We start from the raw sequence: 10,481 nt of genomic DNA, 5'->3' as shown, positions 1-10,481 counted from the left end.
CTTTAATATACGCTATTGGAGCTGGAATTACCGCGGCTGCTGGCACCAGACTTGCCCTCCAATTGGTCCTTGTTAAAGGATTTAAAGTGTACTCATTCCAATTACAGGGCCTCGGATATGAGTCCTGTATTGTTATTTTTCGTCACTACCTCCCCGAGCTGGGAGTGGGTAATTTACGCGCCTGCTGCCTTCCTTAGATGTGGTAGCCGTTTCTCAGGCTCCCTCTCCGGAATCGAACCCTGATTCCCCGTTACCCGTTGCAACCATGGTAGTCCTAGATACTACCATCAAAAGTTGATAGGGCAGACATTTGAAAGATCTGTCGTCGGTACAAGACCATACGATCTGCATGTTATCTAGAGTTCAACCAATAAAACGATCTTGCGATCGCTTGGTTTTAGCCTAATAAAAGCACATGTCCCATAAGGTTCATGTTTTAATTGCATGTATTAGCTCTAGAATTACCACAGTTATCCAAGTAACTGTTAACGATCTAAGGAACCATAACTGATATAATGAGCCTTTTGCGGTTTCACTTTTAATTCGTGTGTACTTAGACATGCATGGCTTAATCTTTGAGACAAGCATATAACTACTGGCAGGATCAACCAGAATAATGTTTCTTTCTTCATATTTCATTCATATTTTTTGAATTGAAATAAGTAATATAAATATTATAGATTTCCATTTTATATAAATTTCCGTTTTTTATTAAATCTATTTTAAATCGATTACGGCCATTTTTATATAGCATTCGTATTCGTAAATTCCATTAATGTTTTATAACCATTATATATATATATATTTCCATAATATTGTATTTATATTATACATATTTCATTCTAAAATATTATTTTGTTTCCAACATACATAAGTATTGTATCCACACATGTACAATTTTTGTTTAACCAATATAAATATTGAGTTAAATCATTTGCATTTTGATGATAAATTTAAAATTTATCTTTTTCCATATAACTCTCTGGTAATATATAACATAAAACCGAGCGCATATGATATTCATATATAAAATTTGGTAATTTTTCCAATATCAATATATTTATTATACCGGGGTAACGATATAATATTTCCTTTTATGGCGTGGTAATAAATTATTAGTTTATTATCTTCATTATTATTAATAAATAATAATGCCTGCCGTCAAAAATTAACGATAATATATGGAAACGATTTGTTATTCTATGTATAATAGAAACTTGACTTTTGTTTCAACGATATTATCTAAGGGCGTATATTCTTATTAACCGCGGAGCCAAGTCCCAAATGTTCATAAGAACCTGAGAAACAAATTTGTACGGAAAATAATATACTATATTTGTAAGTAACCAATATAATGAGATAGGTCGGCAACCAGTGCCTTCCTACCTAATAGTAGTTTTGAAACCCGCTGTCATTAAAAATTAACGATGTTATATGGAAACGATTTGTTATTCTATTAATAATAGAATACTTGACTGTTGTTTCAACGATAACATCTAAGGGCGTATATTTTTATTAACCGCGTAGCCAAGTTCCCAAATGTTCATTAGAACCTGAGAAACAAATTTGTACGGAAAATAATATACTTTATTTGTAAGTAACCAATATAATATATAAAGCGGGAGGTCAGCAACCACTGCTTACCTATAGTAGTTTTTGAACCCGCTGTCCTCAAAACGGGTATTTTCAATTCTGTTTGGTATCCAACATACAGGATATTCTCTTATATATCAAGAGAATACAGTAATATTATATTAATATTTCCTTTATTCATATATAATTAAATATATTTTTCCATTATTCATACGATAAATATTCATTTCCATATGATTAATATTTAATTTCCATATAATATTGTCGAAATCATATAAATATATAAGTTTCGAACAATACGAGAGGTCGGCAACCACTGCCTACCTATAGTAGTTTTTGAACCCTCTGTCGGTACCAGCCTTGTTTACACTACTATAACCTTTCACGTATATGGGCTATTCCTATAATTCTAAGAGAATATAGGAATATTTTATCATTTTTTCATTTATACATACGATAAATATTCATTTCCATATGATTAATATTTAATTTCCATATAATATTGTCGAAATCATATAAATATATAAGTTTCGAACAATACGAGAGGTCGGCAACCACTGCCTACCTATAGTAGTTTTTGAACCCTCTGTCGGTACCAGCCTTGTTTACACTACTATAACCTTTCACGTATATGGTCTATTCCTATAATTCTAAGAGAATATAGGAATATTTGATCATTTTTTCATTTATACATACGATAAATATTCATTTCCATATGATTAATATTTAATTTCCATATAATATTGTCGAAATCATATAAATATATAAGTTTCGAACAATACGAGAGGTCGGCAACCACTGCCTACCTATAGTAGTTTTTGAACCCTCTGTCGGTACCAGCCTTGTTTACACTACTATAACCTTTCACGTATATGGGCTATTCCTATAATTCTAAGAGAATATAGGAATATTTGATCATTTTTTCATTTATACATACGATAAATATTCATTTCCATATGATTAATATTTAATTTCCATATAATATTGTCGAAATCATATAAATATATAAGTTTCGAACAATACGAGAGGTCGGCAACCACTGCCTACCTATAGTAGTTTTTGAACCCTCTGTCGGTACCAGCCTTGTTTACACTACTATAACCTTTCACGTATATGGGCTATTCCTATAATTCTAAGAGAATATAGGAATATTTTATCATTTTTTCATTTATACATACGATAAATATTCATTTCCATATGATTAATATTTAATTTCCATATAATATTGTCGAAATCATATAAATATATAAGTTTCGAACAATACGAGAGGTCGGCAACCACTGCCTACCTATAGTAGTTTTTGAACCCTCTGTCGGTACCAGCCTTGTTTACACTACTATAACCTTTCACGTATATGGTCTATTCCTATAATTCTAAGAGAATATAGGAATATTTGATCATTTTTTCATTTATACATACGATAAATATTCATTTCCATATGATTAATATTTAATTTCCATATAATATTGTCGAAATCATATAAATACAGAAGTTTCGAACAATACGAGAGGTCGGCAACCACTGCCTACCTATAGTAGTTTTTGAACCCTCTGTCGGTACCAGCCTTGCTTACACTACTATAACCTTTCACGTATATGGGTTATTCCTATAATTCTAAGAGAATATAGGAATATTTGATCATTTTTTCATTTATACATACGATAAATATTTATTTCCATATGATTAATATTTAATTTCCATATAATATTGTCGAAATCATATAAATACATAAATTTCGAACAATACGAGAGGCAACCACTGCCTACCCTATGGTCGGCAACCACTGCCTACCTATAGTAATATGGTATAGTATAGTAGTACTATAACCTTTCACATGTATGGGTTTTTTTTATATCATACTAATAGAAAATAGAAATATTCCATCATTTTTTCCTTTATATGTATATATAATTATATTAATTTATATATACTTATATATTTTTTCCTGTATTCATATAATATATATATTTTTTTAAATATGTATATTATTTAATTTAATATACCATTATATTGTCTGTATTCATATGATAAATATTTATTATTTTCATATGTTTTATATTTAATATACCTATAGTATTGGGTTTTTTTTCTAATACTATAAGAATATACGAATATTTCATATATTCCTTTAGTCATAATAAAGTTATAATTTCTATTATAAGAGAAGGACACCACCACTTTCATTAGCGTCACTAAATTGATGACAAGCTATTTGGCAACCTGATAGAATTTTGTAAAGTCTTTATTTCTATCATTAGTAGATAGTAGATAGATGGGGACAATTTCATTAGCGTCACTAAATCGATGACGAGCCATTTGGCAACCTGATAGAATTTTGTAAAGTCTTTATTTCTATCATTAGTAGATAGTAGATAGATGGGGACAATTTCATTAGCGTCACTAAATCGATGACGAGCCATTTGGCAACCTGATAGAATTTTGTAAAGTCTTTATTTCTATCATTAGTAGATAGTAGATAGATGGGGACAATTTCATTAGCGTCACTAAATCGATGACGAGCCATTTGGCAACCTGATAGAATTTTGTAAAGTCTTTATTTCTATCATTAGTAGATAGTAGATAGATGGGGACAATTTCATTAGCGTCACTAAATCGATGACGAGCCATTTGGCAACCTGATAGAATTTTGTAAAGTCTTTATTTCTATCATTAGTAGATAGTAGATAGATGGGGACAATTTCATTAGCGTCACTAAATCGATGACGAGCCATTTGGCAACCTGATAGAATTTTGTAAAGTCTTTATTTCTATCATTAGTAGATAGTAGATAGATGGGGACAATTTCATTAGCGTCACTAAATCGATGACAAGCTATTTGGCAACCAGATAGAATTTTTTAGTCTTTCTTTCTATCATATGATATATAATATTATATATCGCGCGTCCAGTCGGTCGGTCGGTCAGTCAGTCGTCAGTCGCGTCCAGTCGGGGTGGTCGGCTCTCGAGGGCACTGGCGCTTGCGCGCTAACCCTCAAAAACCAACAAACAAGTACCACACGAGTACTCAATGGTCTTATTTATTTCGAATCATCAAGCAAAGGATAAGCTTCAGTGGATCGCAGTATGGCAGCTGCTCAACCACTTACAACACCTTGCCTGTTACAAAAGTCGTTTACAATTGATTCTAGGCTTTGTCATTGTATTAAATAATGCTTTTATATGTAACTAGCGCGGCATCAGGTGATCGAAGATCCTCCCAATTTACTATGTTACAAATTACATTGGCATCACATCCATTGTCGTTTATAAAGTAAATTATAAACTTTAAATGGTTTAGAAGCCATACAATGCAAATTGCCCCTTATTTATCATTGCAGTCCAGCACGGATACGACCTTAGAGGCGTTCAGGCATAATCCAACGGACGTAGCGTCATACCACTGTTCGCTCGAACAAGTATTGTGCCATTGGTCCGTACCTGCGGTTCCTCTCGTACTACGCAGGAATGCTGTCGCAACAACGTTTTGTCATTAGTAGGGTAAAACTAACCTGTCTCACGACGGTCTAAACCCAGCTCACGTTCCCTTGCATGGGTGAACAATCCAACGCTTGGTGAATTTTGCTTCACAATGATAGGAAGAGCCGACATCGAAGGATCAAAAAGCGACGTCGCTATGAACGCTTGGCCGCCACAAGCCAGTTATCCCTATGGTAACTTTTCTGACACCTCTTGTTAAAAACTCTTTAAACCAAAAGGATCGATAGGCCGAGCTTTTGCTGTCCCTGTGTGTACTGAACACCGAGATCAAGTCAGCATTTGCCCTTTTGCTCTATGTGTGGTTTCTGTCCGCACTGAGCTGGCCTTGGGACACCTCCGTTATTATTTGAGAGATGTACCGCCCCAGTCAAACTCCCTACCTGGCAATGTCCTTGAATTGGATCATACCTGAGTAATTGGAGTTATACCAAATTTTCAAATCAAAAATACATAAATGCATCGTTTTATTAAAGAATTTGTTTGCGATTATATAACAAACTCGTGATACTTTGATCAAGAAGCTTGCATCAAAACCCAATACCATAAGATATAATAAATATATCCGTATAATGGCTAGGAAATGATACACGTTCCATTTAATCAAGTAAGTAAGGAAACAATAAGAGTAGTGGTATTTCATTGACGATACCAAACCGAGGTCTAATATCTCCCACTTATTCTACACCTCTTATGTCTCCTTACACTGCCAGATTAGAGTCAAGCTCAAAAGGGTCTTCTTTCCCCGCTAATTATTCCAAGCCCGTTCCCTTGGCTGTGGTTTCGCTAGATAGTAGATAGGGACAGTAGGAATCTCGTTAATCCATTCATGCGCGTCACTAATTAGATGACGAGGCATTTGGCTACCTTAAGAGAGTCATAGTTACTCCCGCCGTTGACCCGCGCTTACTTGAATTTCTTCACTTTGACATTCAGAGCACTGGGCAGAAATCACATTGTGTCAACACCCGCTAGGGCCATCACAATGCTTTGTTTTAATTAGACAGTCGGATTCCCCAAGTCCGTGCCAGTTCTGAATTGATTGTTAATTGATAATCGTTATAATTAATAAGAACTAATTGGTTTAACCCAAATAGTATTCTTAAAAATTTTAGCAAGAAAGTTCCACAATTGGCTACGTAACTAAACTATCCGGGGAACAAGAAACTAACATAAATGCTAGAAACTCTATTTACCCAGAACGAGCACATAAACCATGTTATTGTTTCCCAATCAAGCCCGACTATCTCAATCTTCAGAGCCAATCCTTATCCCGAAGTTACGGATCTAATTTGCCGACTTCCCTTACCTACATTATTCTATCGACTAGAGACTCTTCACCTTGGAGACCAGCTGCGGATATTGGTACGGCCTGTTGAGAAGTTTGCGTGTCCCCACCATAAATTTTCAAGGTCCGAGGAGAAAATATCGACACAACAGTATATGTCATGCTCTTCTAGCCCATCTACCATATCTCTCTGCGAAAGACTTCCATGGTAGTACGGCTATAAAACAGAAAAGAAAACTCTTCCGATATCTCTCGACGGCTTCTTTATGGTCGTTCCTGTTGCCAGGATGAGCACGAGGCCCATATTTAATAACAAACGGATACTCAACAGGTTACGGAATTGGAACCGTATTCCCTTTCGTTCAAAATTATTCAAGTGTATTATAATTCGCTTTTTTATGTAGTTTGGCATTTTTGTTTTACTTGAAAATTTTCGGCTTTCGCCTTGAACTTAGGACCGACTAACTCGTGATCAACCACTGTTCACACGAAACCCTTCTCCACTTCAGTCCTCCAAGGTCTCATTCGATTATTTGCTACTACCACCAAGATCTGTACCAATGGCAGCTCCATGCAGGCTTACGCCAAACACTTCTACGCATACCATTGTACCTTCCTACTCACTAAAGTTTCAAAATTTATATCACAAGTAATATAAATCATCTACTTTAGCGGTAATGTATAGGTATACAACTTAAGCGCCATCCATTTTAAGGGCTAGTTGCTTCGGCAGGTGAGTTGTTACACACTCCTTAGCGGATTTCGACTTCCATGATCACCGTCCTGCTGTTTTAAGCAACCAACGCCTTTCATGGTATCTGCATGAGTTGTTAATTTGGGCACCGTAACATTACGTTTGGTTCATCCCACAGCGCCAGTTCTGCTTACCAAAAGTGGCCCACTGGGCACATTATATCATAACCTTGAACTTCATATCAAGAAAGTTAAGGTTCTTACCCATTTAAAGTTTGAGAATAGGTTAAGATCGTTTCGACCCTAAGGCCTCTAATCATTCGCTTTACCAGATAAGATTATTTTATATAATATTAAAATGCACCAGCTATCCTGAGGGAAACTTCGGAAGGAACCAGCTACTAGATGGTTCGATTGGTCTTTCGCCCCTATACTCAATTCTGACAATCGATTTGCACGTCAGAACTGTTTCGGTCTTCCATCAGGGTTTCCCCTGACTTCAACCTGATCAAGTATAGTTCACCATCTTTCGGGTCACAGCATATATGCTCAAGGTACGTTCCAGTTAGAGGCATAAATAATATAAATATACATTATACATAACTATATAGAACGCCCCGGGATTGTGTTAATTAGCTATAAATAGTTAAAAAACTAATCCCATTAGTAGTCAAGTTAATTACGCTATTAGGTTTATATCCCAATAACTTGCACATATGTTAGACTCCTTGGTCCGTGTTTCAAGACGGGTCCCGAAGGTATCCTGAATCTTTCGCATTGTTAATCATACAAGTGCATATAATAAACATAAAAATCAATGATAATTATGCCATTATATAATTCCGAAAAATTAACGCACTGTAATCATATAAATCTATCAGCACTTTATCAAATTAATAACATTTATTCTGTTTTAAAATGCAAGCACTTTAATTTGAATAAACTATAAGTTATATTTTATGATAAATTTGGGATATGCTAATAGATTACAATGTCCTTATATGGAAAAAATGCACACTATCCTTATAATATTATTTAAATATTACAATTTTAATGATGAATTTTCCATAACGGATATTCAGGTTCATCGGGCTTAACCTCTAAGCAGTTTCACGTACTGTTTAACTCTCTATTCAGAGTTCTTTTCAACTTTCCCTCACGGTACTTGTTTACTATCGGTCTCATGGTTATATTTAGTTTTAGATGGAGTTTACCACCCACTTAGTGCTGCACTATCAAGCAACACGACTCTTTGGAAACATCATCTAGTAATCATTAACGTTATACGGGCCTGGCACCCTCTGTGGGTAAATGGCCTCATTTAAGAAGGACTTAAATCGTTAATTTCTCATACTAGAATATTGACGCTCCATACACTGCATCTCACATTTGCCATATAGACAAAGTGACTTAGTGCTGAACTGTTTTCTTTTCGCTCGCCGCTACTAAGAAAATCCTTGTTAGTTTCTTTTCCTCCCCTAATTAATATGCTTAAATTCAGGGGGTAGTCCCATATGAGTTGAGGTTGTATATAACTTTTTATTGCCATTAATTCTTAATATATAATGATAAAACATTTTAATAAATTCGTTGTAATATATCCATTATTTCTTGTAGCATAGTATTATCCATTAACGAACCAACGAAGAATAATAATATAACCAAGTTTTTTTCTATTTTCGAATCATTAATAAGAGACAATCCTAGATGAAAAATAATTCAATTTTTTATGCTAGACATTTCTCAGTATTATTTGATTGAAAAAGAAAATATTTCTCTTCGTTTTTCACATCCAAATGTGAGGATAATGTTTTTCATATATAGTTTTTAATATTATGAATAAAATTATTATTTTATCCAATAATATACCATATGCTTATAAAAATTTATAAACAACTTAATTAGCATAGTCTTACAACCCTCAACCATATGTAGTCCAAGCAGCACTATAAAATTAATTAAAGTACATAACAGCATGGACTGCGATATGCGTTCAAAATGTCGATGTTCATGTGTCCTGCAGTTCACACGATGACGCACAGTTTGCTGCGTTCTTCATCGACCCATGAGCCGAGTGATCCACCGCTTAGAGTTTTATAATTTATTTCTATATATTGTCAATAATTTTTTTATTGAAAGAAATTAAAAATACACCATTTTACTGGCATATATCAATTCCTTCAATAAATGTATTTTTATACCTAAAATAAATGCTGCGAAATGTCTTAGTTTCATATAAGCATTATGTATCATGTAATTATATTTTATTTGTAATTAACCAATATGGGCGATACATACTGCAATTTATATAAAACATTAACCTGATGGATGCCAGGTACAACATTGTATATTTTAGGTTGTTGCATTAGCCAATGTATGCTCATAACTTAGATGAACAATACATATTCGCAACGCGTGTATATTATGGTCCATATACACACAATTTTTTTTGTTACCATTTTTATTTGATTTCGAATGTTCGAATTATTAGGAAATGCATTGTTTATTTTTATTTGAATGCCGTTTATTTAATTTAATGTTTTGAGCCAACACTACCCACAACATCAAATTTTAATAGAAATGTTAAAATGTGGTCACCAGTCACTTTTAACATACATATGTGGTAAATGTGGTCCCCAATCACATTACCTTTGTGGTTGCCAGCCACATTTATTTATTATATAAATATATCAGAATTTTGTTTGATTCCATTGAGAAATCTATCAATTGAATATTATTGTGTTAGATAATATTCATATATAAACGCATTTGCAAATAATCATAATAAATCATGTGCATTTCTAAAGTAAATCTCATCATTCATATATCATATGCTTTTGTAATTTGGTATTTTGGTAAATTCAATTTATTTGTATTATAACAAATGTTTATTAACGGTAAGGATATTATACAATAATGATCCTTCCGCAGGTTCACCTACGGAAACCTTGTTACGACTTTTACTTCCTCTAAATAATCAAGTTCGGTCAACTTTTTGCGAAACAACCGTAACACGCAAGGCGTCACAGTGATCACGTCCGGAGACCTCACTAAATAATTCAATCGGTAGTAGCGACGGGCGGTGTGTACAAAGGGCAGGGACGTAATCAATGCGAGTTAATGACTCCACACTTACTGGGAATTCCAAGTTCATGTGAACAGTTTCAGTTCACCAATCCCAAGCATGAAAGTGGTTTCAGCGGTTTACCCGGACCTCTCGGTCTAGGAAATACACGTTGATACTTTCATTGTAGCGCGCGTGCAGCCCAGGACATCTAAGGGCATCACAGACCTGTTATTGCTCAATCTCATTATTGCTAGACGCAATTTGTCCATTTAAGAAGCTAGTGTCCTTATAATGGGACAAACCAACAGGTACGGCTCCACTTACATAAACACATTCAAACACAAT

At 34.2% G+C, this 10,481-nt stretch overlaps 2 non-coding genes across 2 annotated transcripts; both read right to left on the bottom strand.

Annotated features, from left to right (window-relative positions):
- Positions 1-4,636: 4,636 nt before the first annotated feature.
- Positions 4,637-8,597, bottom strand: LOC120322267. The gene has a single exon (XR_005562038.1). It is a non-coding gene; the product is annotated as a large subunit ribosomal RNA (ribosomal RNA).
- Positions 8,598-8,984: 387 nt separating this feature from the next.
- On the bottom strand, positions 8,985-9,163 carry LOC6540481. The gene has a single exon (XR_005562037.1). It is a non-coding gene; the product is annotated as a 5.8S ribosomal RNA (ribosomal RNA).
- Between the last annotated feature and the right edge of the window lie 1,318 nt (positions 9,164-10,481).

Source organism: Drosophila yakuba, unplaced genomic scaffold (genome assembly GCF_016746365.2).
Source record: "Drosophila yakuba strain Tai18E2 unplaced genomic scaffold, Prin_Dyak_Tai18E2_2.1 Segkk42_quiver_pilon_scaf, whole genome shotgun sequence".
NCBI lineage: Eukaryota > Metazoa > Arthropoda > Insecta > Diptera > Drosophilidae > Drosophila > Drosophila yakuba.
This window is presented reverse-complemented; position numbering and strand designations above follow the sequence as displayed.